Below are 10765 nucleotides of genomic sequence, written 5' to 3' on the forward strand. Positions count from 1 at the left end.
ATGGAAGCGGAAACAACGCAGCATGGAAACACGACTGCGTTGTGTTTCTGCCTGCCTTGGCTTTCCCATTTGGGGCTCTGGGGCTCCCGAGAGCCCCAAATGGGAAAGCCAAGGCAGGCAGAAACACTGCAGCATTTCTGAAAACAACCACGCTGTGTTTCTGCCTGCAGCTGCTTTCCCATTTGGGGTTCTCAGGCTCCCCACGGGGAGCCCGAGAGCCCCAAATGGGAAAGCAGCTGCAGGCAGAAACAGCGTGGGATGGAAACGCAAGACGGTTGTGTTTCAAGAACGCTGCTGTTTTTCTTTCTAAGTTTCAACTTAGAAAAACATCAGCGTTTTTAAACACAATCACGTTGTATTTATGTTTGCGGTAGCTTGAAAAGCTACCGCAAACATAAATGCAACGTTTTTAAAGCTGCAGTTTTATTTCTAAGTTTTTCCGGGCTCCTCCAAAAAAAAAAAAACGCAGCCAGTACTGTAAAAAAAAAAAAAAGCACTTACCGAGATGCAGCTGCAGCTTTTCTGCCTGTAGTCTCCGGTCTCCGTCCTGCGAGTCCCGGCACCAATGAAGGAAAAGCCACCCAGTGGTAGCTTTTGTTTACACAGCTGGCTGGCTTTTCCTTCATTAGTGCCGCAAAAGCGAGCACAGGTGGGCATCCATTTCACAAAATGGATGCCCCCATGTGCTAGCTTTTGTGAATTTTGAGCTTCAATTGCTCAAAAGTTTACATAGGAACTTTAAAAAAAAGAGCCTGTATATTTGTTTTATTATTGCCCGTCTTTTTGGCCAATAGAATTTTCTGGGCGAACCATTCCTTTAAGAGCCTCAACAATGTTCTTTCATCCATTGTGCTTTATTTGTTTACTTGTGTTTTTTGTTTTCTTCTCATCATGATGTCATTAAGTTCGAGATATGATCACACGCACCACACAACTCTTGTAAGCTATGCCACAATGAGGGTCCTCCTGGAGGACCCGAGAAAAGATTGTCGAGGGCGGGGGTTCTCCCTGGGCGATGAACCTTTGCCACTAAGCAGGACACAGAAGCCTAAGCGAACCTGGTATGGCGACCCCGGATGTTAATCTTATCACTCTCAATGTGCAAGGCCTAAACTCCCTTTTAAAACGTAATGCATTGTTCCATAGGTTAGCGACCCTGGACGCTACATTTCTATTCCTTCAGGAAACTCACCTACGACCCGCTGATGAATTTTGCCTTAACAATAGGCTATACCCCACAAAATGTTTTGCTTCCAGCGGCCTAAAGAAGCGAGGGGTCGCCATCCTGGTTCATAAGGGTTCCCCCTTCAAGACACTGGAAGTAGTTCGGGATGAGGAGGGAAGCTTCTTGTTGGTAGTGGCCATGTTAAATGGGCGCAAAATCACTTTGGTTTATTTATATGCTCCAAATGCTAGGCAGGATATATTTTTCGCAAAATTGTCTAAAGCTCTGTCTGACCATACAGAGGGGGGAATACTTCTAGGTGGCGATTTTAATGCTGTAATTAACCCCTTAGTAGACAAAACCTTGCCCCCCAACGGCTAATGACAGGAGTAACTTTAGAGCGCTTACCACTCACTCATTGAGATATGGTGTTACTGTCATCAAGAGGAGAGCGATTACACCCATTTCCCGGCAGTGCACAGGGGTTCGGGGGGGGGTTCTCCAGGCTAGATATGTTTTGTATCTCGGACGCACTAATACCCTCGGTGATAGACGCAGAAATACTTCCGGAAGCTCTCTCAGACCACGCCCCAGTGAGATTGATAATGTCCCCGCTTCATGCAACCCCACCTCGAAACCCCCCCATCCCCCATGGAGATTGAATGATTTCTTATTAGAAGACACACTAACTCGCACCCATATAAGAGAGGCCATGGAATTGTACTTTAGGGAGAATGACATAGGCGGTATGAACTGGGGCTTAATATGGGAGGCAAGTAAGGCAGTGATTAGAGGGCATCTGAACAGACAGCACAGAGGGGGGAGGGCCAGGAGACTCTTACAGGCACAGCTAGAGAATGCGGCCTGCAGGTTTGAGAAAATACATAAAGAAAAGGGCTTGCGGCGCTCTTTAAGAGACCTGCGGATAGCCAAGAAGGCACTTGAGGCACACCACATGGGGAAGGCAGCCTACCATATGATGCTTACTAAGCAGTATTTCTACATGAGGTGCAATGAGGCCAACAGGCTGCTAGCAGCTAAATTAAAAAAACAGACAAAACAAAACAGGATAGACACCTTATGAGATGGCGGAGGCAGATATGTCTCTTCAGAAGATGGCAAGCTCCAAATTATAGAAGCATTTTTCAGGGAACAAGCAATCCCACATGCGGGAGACCCACAAGCCTCCAAAGATTTTGTAGCAAAAGAGAACCTCCCACAAGTTCCACAGGCTTTGCGAGACTCTGGAAGACCCGATAGCCACACAGGAAGTGGAAATAGCAATTAAATCCCTCCCCCTTGGGAAAGCCCCGGGCCCAGATGGGTCTACAAACACATTTTATAAGACCTTCTGCACAGAGCTCACGCCCCACCTCACAAGACTATTTAGATAGAGATCAGACTGGCTTCATTCAAGGTCATTCCACACATGATAATATCTGCAGAGCAGTAGACTTGATAGCCCTTGCCCCCACAGCCCCAGTCCCTCTCTCATTGCTATCCTTGGATGCCCATCGGGCGTTCGATAGCATGTCCTGGGACTATTTGAATTTGGTGTTAAGGAGCTTTGGCCCGAAATTTTTGAGGTTAATTCTATCAAACTTTCAGATCCCCCTCAACCCGCATACGAGTTAACTCACAATGGACACCACAGATAGCCTTAGGTAAAGGAACCAGACAAGGTTGCCCACTATCCCTGTTGGTATTCGCGCTAGCAATGGAACCCATAGCCCAACGAATTTGTCTCCACCCAAAGATTCAAGGGTTTGAAGTAGGAGGGCAATGTCATAAAGTCTCGTTATACGCGGATGATGTGCCCTGTTTTCTAAGAGAAGCCAGAACCTCAATCCCTCCCCTTATGTACCTACATGATCAGTTCACGCTGGTCTCAGGGTTCACAATAAATTCAGCCAAATCAACAGGTTTGAACCTGTCGGAAGCTCCGGACACTCTGGCCACCCTGCAGAATATGTACTCCCTTCACTGGAAAAGTACAGCTATTACATACCTAGGAGTACACTTGACCCCAACCTTTACGGGCCTGCTGAAGGCCAACATCCCTAACCTATTAAAAGACTCTAAAAAGCCTTGCAGAGATGGCTCTCACAAGACCTATCCTGGCTCGGATGCATCAGCACTATCAAGATGGTCTTGCTTCCAAGGCTTTTATATACATTCCAGGCCCTTCCTATAATGATCCCAGAGCGAGATCTCCACGAACTACAGAAAGAAATAGGCAGTTTTGTTTGGCAGAGGAAAACACGAAGGATTCAACAGAAACTCCTAACTCGTGGGAAGATGCTAGGAGGTCTGGGGTTCCCCTCTATCCCAGGATATGTTTGAGCACCCCAAATCACTGCCATCCTGAGCTGGACTAATCCAGTAGAGCCCCCCAAATGGCAGGACATTGAACAGCAACACATCTGGGCCTCCCTTTGTCATTTGCCCTTTCTCCCACGGGAGGCGCGCACCTATCAGGGATCCCTCCTTCCCACCACAGTAACTACACTTCGATGCTGGGATAAGTTCTGTTCACAGAGAGGTTTCATGTCAGGCCTCGGCCCACTTTCCCCTGTCACGCAGAACCCAGCCTTCACCCCTGGGCTCCAACCCAACTCATATCACCTATGGTCAAATGGGAAGATATTGAGACTACAAGAGCTTTATGTGGATGATCCGCCCCTGACCTCTGCCCAATGTAAAGAAAACGGAGAGGTTTAGATATATACAACTCCGCCACTGGATAACTAGTCCAAATGCGAAAAGGGCAGCCACTAGGTCCCCCACGGGATTGGAACTAACGGCTTCAGAAGGTCAGCATGCACACAGAATAGCTACCTGTTATCGTCTACTGGAAAATGTTCCGGAAATTGAGAAACTCCCCTATATGCTGGCATGGGAGAGGGAACCAGGGACTGCTGTGTCCCAGGGATCCTGGCAGAGGATTTGGGATAGGGCTTATAGGTCTTTGAGGTGCATGGCAGTGAGGGAGGGCGCGCTTGAGCTCTGCTTTTGATGGTATTTCTCCCTGCAGAAGCTCCATGCGATGAATCCAGGCTGCCCTGACACGTGCTGGCATGGTTGTGGGGATAAGGGAGACCTGGGCCATCTATGGTGGCACTGACCCATTTTTCAGTCCGCCTGGCTGGAAATCAGATCGAAGATCAAGGACATATGTGGGACTCTGCTACCTATGGACTCACGAATACTGTTGCTAGGTGACACACCAGACGATGGGTCTTATCCATGGTTGGGCCCCAGAGACGAACTGATTACTCAACTACTCATGGCAGCTCGACTCACACGGACCTGTTTTTGGAAAGAGCTAGAGGGCCCCCATATAGCTTATTGGTGGGTGAAGGTCTGGGAACTGCTTGGAATGGAGAAGCTAATGGTCAAATTGGAGGGCAAGTCATCAAAGTTTTCCTGCGTTTGGGAGCCATCCCTGGAATATGTAGCCAAAAAAGAACATGTTTTTCCAACATAGACTGATCAAGTTCCTCCTTAAACTGTGAGGAACACTGGGAAAGGCCTGAACATTCCATGTGTGGAAACTCAAGTTGAGCAACCTACATCCTCTCAGGAGGCAATGGCGTAAATGGTGCTGATGGATGTGTTTATTTATTTCTCCCCCCTCTTTCGTTTGATCATTTCCCTCTGTAACTAAGTTAAAATGAAATTTCGAAGCGACTGATTAAGGAAAGCTATTCATGCTTTGTTTTTGTTATACTTTATGCAATAAATTTCATATTTGATTGATGTTTCAATAAAAAGATGTTGAAAAAAAAAACCAATCGTTTTTTAAATCAAATTCTTTCCTCGCACACATCGCTTACATACATACCCTCGTAAAATGTGTATGTCATTTGGTCAAAATATAGATTTCGAATTTCACCTGATTGATGGCTATTGTACTCGATTAGAGATCTCGAGCATTTTGCATTGTATTCGGCATTAGGGTAGGAATTGTAACGTTAGAACTGAAATGGTAAAAGTTTGAAAAGATGCTCGTTTATAACTATGTCACTGTCTAATAATATCAGATGTAGGATATACTTTCTTTCATTCAACGAAACTGTCAGTACGCATACGCTCTGGACCAGCTCCAAAGGATGATGTAATTGTAGTCGAAGTCCCTGCATCACCCTGTAACACAATACTTGTTTTAGTATGGATGAAAACAGTGAAATTGAACAGACACAATCGGATGTAGTCAATGGTACATATCAATAAAAACTCATAAATGAAACATTATGTAAACAAACAACAGGATACGTAAACTATTTCATATTATCTAAAATTCCATGCATATTACATTTCCGTAATCGAATAGTGAAATAATACTACCTGATAGGCGCTCAAAGTTGTTGTTGACTCCAGGAAAGAAATGGATGCAGAATGTTGTTCCTTCATTTTCAGTGCATTGTCGCAAAGTGGTAAGGGGAAATTAGATTTACATTAGATATGTGTGAAGATCCAACTCTCAAGAATATGAACTTCAACAAGTCTGTATGGCTCACTATTGTTATACTGGACGTGTTGGTGATGTCGTCACTACCGATAGTCTGTGCTTCAATGAATATGCTCACACCTACAAAAATTGACATGTGAAGCAACCGATTACAAAAAGATTGTGCTTATTTCGAAGAGCACTATAGCATAGTTTGCTGTGTGCATAAATCATTTACTATGATGCGCCTAAAACCACGGACAGATGTCTAACAAAATGGGGTATAGTTAATCTGGTAAATATGCAAAGTTCAGTAAGAAACATTTACACCTAAAGCACCAATCCGTCCATGTAGTTACCTGTTCAGTACCCCAAGGCCTACAGCTAAATCGTGAACTGTGACTCACCTGAGGCAGCGTGTGCATGAATAGAGTTGGAATTGCATTTGGAAGCAATTTACAAGACGTTCTGAGTCGATGCTTTTTTGTGTACTGCGATTAGTCGTACATATTTGTGGCAAAGTGCAGGCTGCAGATGCGGAATCGATCACCCCTCAAGTCTCCCAAGACATCCTGGGCTCTACTTTCAAGCTCTTCCAGCGCAAATCCGCAATATCTGACCCATTCTCTTATTAGATCTATATTCCTTGGGAATATATGCATTATTGTGCCCTTAGGTTTGTTGTGGGTCTTAGAACGGCAACCGTAAACCACACATGCAGGCATTGTTGAAAAATCTGTAAACAAAAAAAATAAAAAAAGTCCACATTGTTAAAAAATTATTTTGCATGAATGCGTGAGAAAGATGGAATTATGTCATACATTTTTGTATGCAATGTTTGTTTTGGTCACAGAAGCAAAACCTGTGTAGCGTAGCCGACTATTCTAGGTTAACTTTCATACACGATTAATGTGACGCAAATCGCAATGTGTTACTCGTCCCTTGAATGTACTATCGTGCATCAAAAGGAAACCTGCTTAAAGACATGGTCTGCGAAGGATGCAATCCTATCCCAATTGACATTGATGACAATTGCTATCAATCGAGAACAGAACAAATGAAACAGAAGTCAATGGTAATGGCAATGGCAATGAGACAAATGAACATTACACCACTGGGTACTTTTGTTCGTAATAGATAGAAATGTAGAGATCAAGAAGAGATGATTAGGTGACCTGCCCTTACCTTAACCAACAAAAAGATTCAGCAAGCAGGGTAGTTAGTAGCAGGAGAACAGGTAGCGCGATCACAAGTTGACTTCCAGTGCTCAGAGATGTTCACAGGTAGCACGATGACGAGCTGACTTTCAGTGGTCACAGATGTTCTCAGGTAGCATGGTCACGAGTTGCAGTGCTCACAGATGTTCTCGCGATAAATATCAAGGGGTTTATAAAGAATTAGAAAAGTGGGTGTATATGTGAATGAGTGACGTGTACATGGCATAGTTTTATGTGGATAGCAGTGGCGCGGCCTGCTTCAGGGGAACCTGCCTTGAGATGCTGGGTGTGGGGAGGCCATGTGTACAATGGCCACTGCGCAGAAGATACCTTTGAAGTGTACATGGTGTTTGGCACCTCAGCCGTTCCCACCCTGAGAGCCCCTTTGGGAGGGCACAGAAACGGGTGTGAACTGCCATTGATGGGGTGGGGGATGGATGGCCAAGTGGCATGCAGGAAAGGGCCGGAACACTGCTCAATGGAGAGATGTGGATTGCAGGGTGCACGTCCTGCTTCACGGGAGCCTGCCTGGAGACACTTGGTCTGGGGAGGCCATGTGTACAATGGCCCCTGCGCGGAAGATACCTTTTGAAGTGTACAAGGTGTTTGGCACCTCAGCCGTTCCCACACAGTCAGCCCTGCCAGGACAAGTGAGCATGTCCTTGATTCACTGAAAAATTGAAACGACCATTCATAAAAGTTCAGTTGTATTTTATTTTGTTGATGGCACAAATGTACTACACATTATATACTTCGGGTTGAATCACGGTGTGGGAAAATCCCCTGTACTGACCGCTGTCACTGAGGAATGTGTCTCTAATGGCACCAACGACACAGACGGGTATTACTTGTTGAACGCGGTGTCCAAGCCTCCCATGAAGCCACCATGTAAACGAACTATAGGCCACCAGCCTGTACCACCTGTAGAAGAGAAAGATACAAACTGTATTTAAATGAAAAAGGTAAGTGTATCAAACCTTAGTTGAAAATGCAATCTTGTATCCTATGGCATTGTTGCCAGTACAAATGTTACTTCACGGATCAATGAACTTGGGCTTTAAAGTGTAGACACATTACAAAAGTGAACAACTATGCATTCCATTACATTTGGCACACAGAGAAATATTGTTTCTTGGTTGTACGTGAAAGATGCATAAGATGACCGCTATGATTTCCCCAAATCACGAGAGATGTATTGAATTGCCAGACTACATTCATTTGGCAGTCATAGATCAATGTTAAGACAATATACCAGAAAACCATAAAATGTTAGTGGCCTAAGTGACATCACATCTAGAGTACACTTACTCGTTACTTGGATTGCGATTGTGAACTGTTGCGCGAAATTCATGCATAAGCACCATCATAATCCTCAACACAGAGCGTGTGAGGCAGGCTGCCCTGAAGTCATGCAGCTCGGTAACGCATTGCGGCTGTGTCTCGTCTTCCTATATGTAGGACAAGCATCCAGGGTTTTCTCGGCAGCAGCAGTTCTCCTCGGTTGGCATTACTTCGCACCAATTGCAGGTACACCAGCTGGAGACGCCGTCCATGCGACTAGGCTCAGGCTCTTGATCTGGTGATTCGTCTTCCCAGCTGTCGTTTGAAGCCCCATCGTTTCCGCATCTTTCTCTTTCGAGTAATTCCACCTCGGAATACTCTGGCTCGTACTGGTAGGGCTGTATTGTTGCCATTATGCGACAAAATTAAAATTGATAGTAATGATAGTACTACTATCTGTTCGCACGGGCTACGAGCAACGAAGATAGCTGAACAGAGCAGAAGCGAGCCACAGGATACACCAAAAAAGACAGTGAAACGATTGGAAAAGCAAATCCGATGTCTGATGAGAATCGGTCTGTTTATACTTATTGAGGAAAGAGGCATCCTGCCATTTCCATGGAGACACGTCATTAGCTGGAGCACATAGAACATTGACATGAGACGTGCATTGGTGTTGTGAAATGGGCCGTACATGTCTAGTGATGTCAGCCTCAGGAGCGGGGGATATGATTTAGTGCCGCCAGGGCAGGTGACCTTAGGGCGATGCGGCAACGGATAAGATTAGCACAAGAGGGCCGCGCCCTGCGGCCTGATTTCGCATGTGTAAAAGTTAGGAAAACTACGGTAAGGTGCATAGCAAATGTTAGTACTATCGATCAACGTATGCTTAAAAACACATGCCAGAATGCTCGGAACAATAATATCTTTGAGCACGCTATTCCTTTAAACTCATGACCATATGGTCAGAGAAAAAATATAAGGTAGACAAGGCGAAATTACAATATTGTCAAGAAGATGTTTTGTACATGGGACAGTTGATCTCACATGAAGGGTGAAAAGTGACACCTGAAAGAGCAGAAGCAATCATGAAAACCATAGCACCTAAAATGGTGAGAAAAATGCAACAGTTTCTAGGCTTATGCAATGATTGCATCGCCTGGGTTTTCGATTATATTACATACTTCTGACCACTTTTAAAAGGACTTAAAGAAGCACAGGTACGTAAGAGCACAATAACAGGGAGAGATGAGATGATTTAAGGATTCGAAGAATTGAAAAAGGCAATTAGTACAGCCACAGCCCCTGTGTTAGGGATCCCAGACTACAGTGAAGGATTTTATTTATGTTCACATTCAAATGGAGAAGTCATGAGAGCAGTTCTTACACAGAAGACAACATTAGGACATGGACATAAACCATTGCCATATTAGAGTGGGATTGTAGACCCAGTAATGAAGGGACACTATCCCTGTGAGCAATCTTTAGCTGCTGCTGCATTTACAGTTGAGGAAAAGCTTCAAATATAACTATGGGGTGCCCAATAGCGTTATTTGTAGAGCATGCATTGTTTGCAATTTTAGAAAAGTCCAAAAGTACATTGACTAAACAAAGCGCATCAGGTTACAAGGTGATTATTTCCAAACCCGCAATTAAAATTGCTAGATTTAAGACAGTGAATCCAGCAACGTTTATATCAGAACCAGTAGGAGAGGATGACTATGTACATGATTGCACAACGTATACTGATTGTTATTATATTCCCCAAGCTAGAGAAAATGTACTCGGGAGGGGGTTGGTTGCTTTTATTGATGTTTCTTCAAAAATTGACCAGACCACTGGGGAATGGCACACGGTAGCAGAGGTAGTGAAACTGAATAGAGAAGGTGAATTCGAGGAAGTAATGACCATGAGATTGTCTTTGAATTATTCAGCACAGGCTGCAGAATTAGTGGTGCTCATTCAAGCGCTGCAGTGCTTTGAGGATAAGGAAGTGACAATGTACCCAGACTCTGCCTAGGTGACATCTACTGTACATTCAGCTTTGTCATACTGGAAAAGGAGGGGATTCCTCCGAGCAGATGACACTCCAGTGCAACATGCAGCCCTATTGAATAGGCGTATAGAAGCATTGAGTCTTCTATTAATCCTAGCAGTCGTAAAAACTGTTCAGCGCATTCTAAATGAGCAGATTTTATTTCTTGCAGAAACAAAGCCGTAGATGTAGAGACCAAAAAAGCGGGCTATTATCCACCCATATCTAGTTTAGAGAAAGAAGATGTTAAACACATGACAGGATGATGCATGATAGCAAAGGAGGGCTTTAACATGCGGTCTATTGTCCAGTTAATTGAAATACAAGGCCAAGCTCCACAACAAGAACAGGATTTATGGAGAATGCAGGGGTGTTCTTTATCCCCCCTGAGGCAATTTGGAGGCAGGATAGCACTGGAAAGCCAGTTATGCCTCTAGCATTGTTGAGAGTAGCGCTGGAGCAGCTTCACTACCCAGGACACAAGACTACAGAGAGTCTAGCTGCAACAATTGCAAAAGAGTGGTTCTCGCCTAATCTTTGGAACATGTAGCACAGTTCAGTTCAGAAATGTACTGCAGGGCACACATTGCAAATAGTGAGAGGAGCAATCCCTAGAC

Source organism: Ambystoma mexicanum, chromosome 5p, assembly GCF_040938575.1.
Source record: "Ambystoma mexicanum isolate Mex_15411 chromosome 5p, UKY_AmexF1_1, whole genome shotgun sequence".
Lineage (NCBI taxonomy): Eukaryota > Metazoa > Chordata > Amphibia > Caudata > Ambystomatidae > Ambystoma > Ambystoma mexicanum.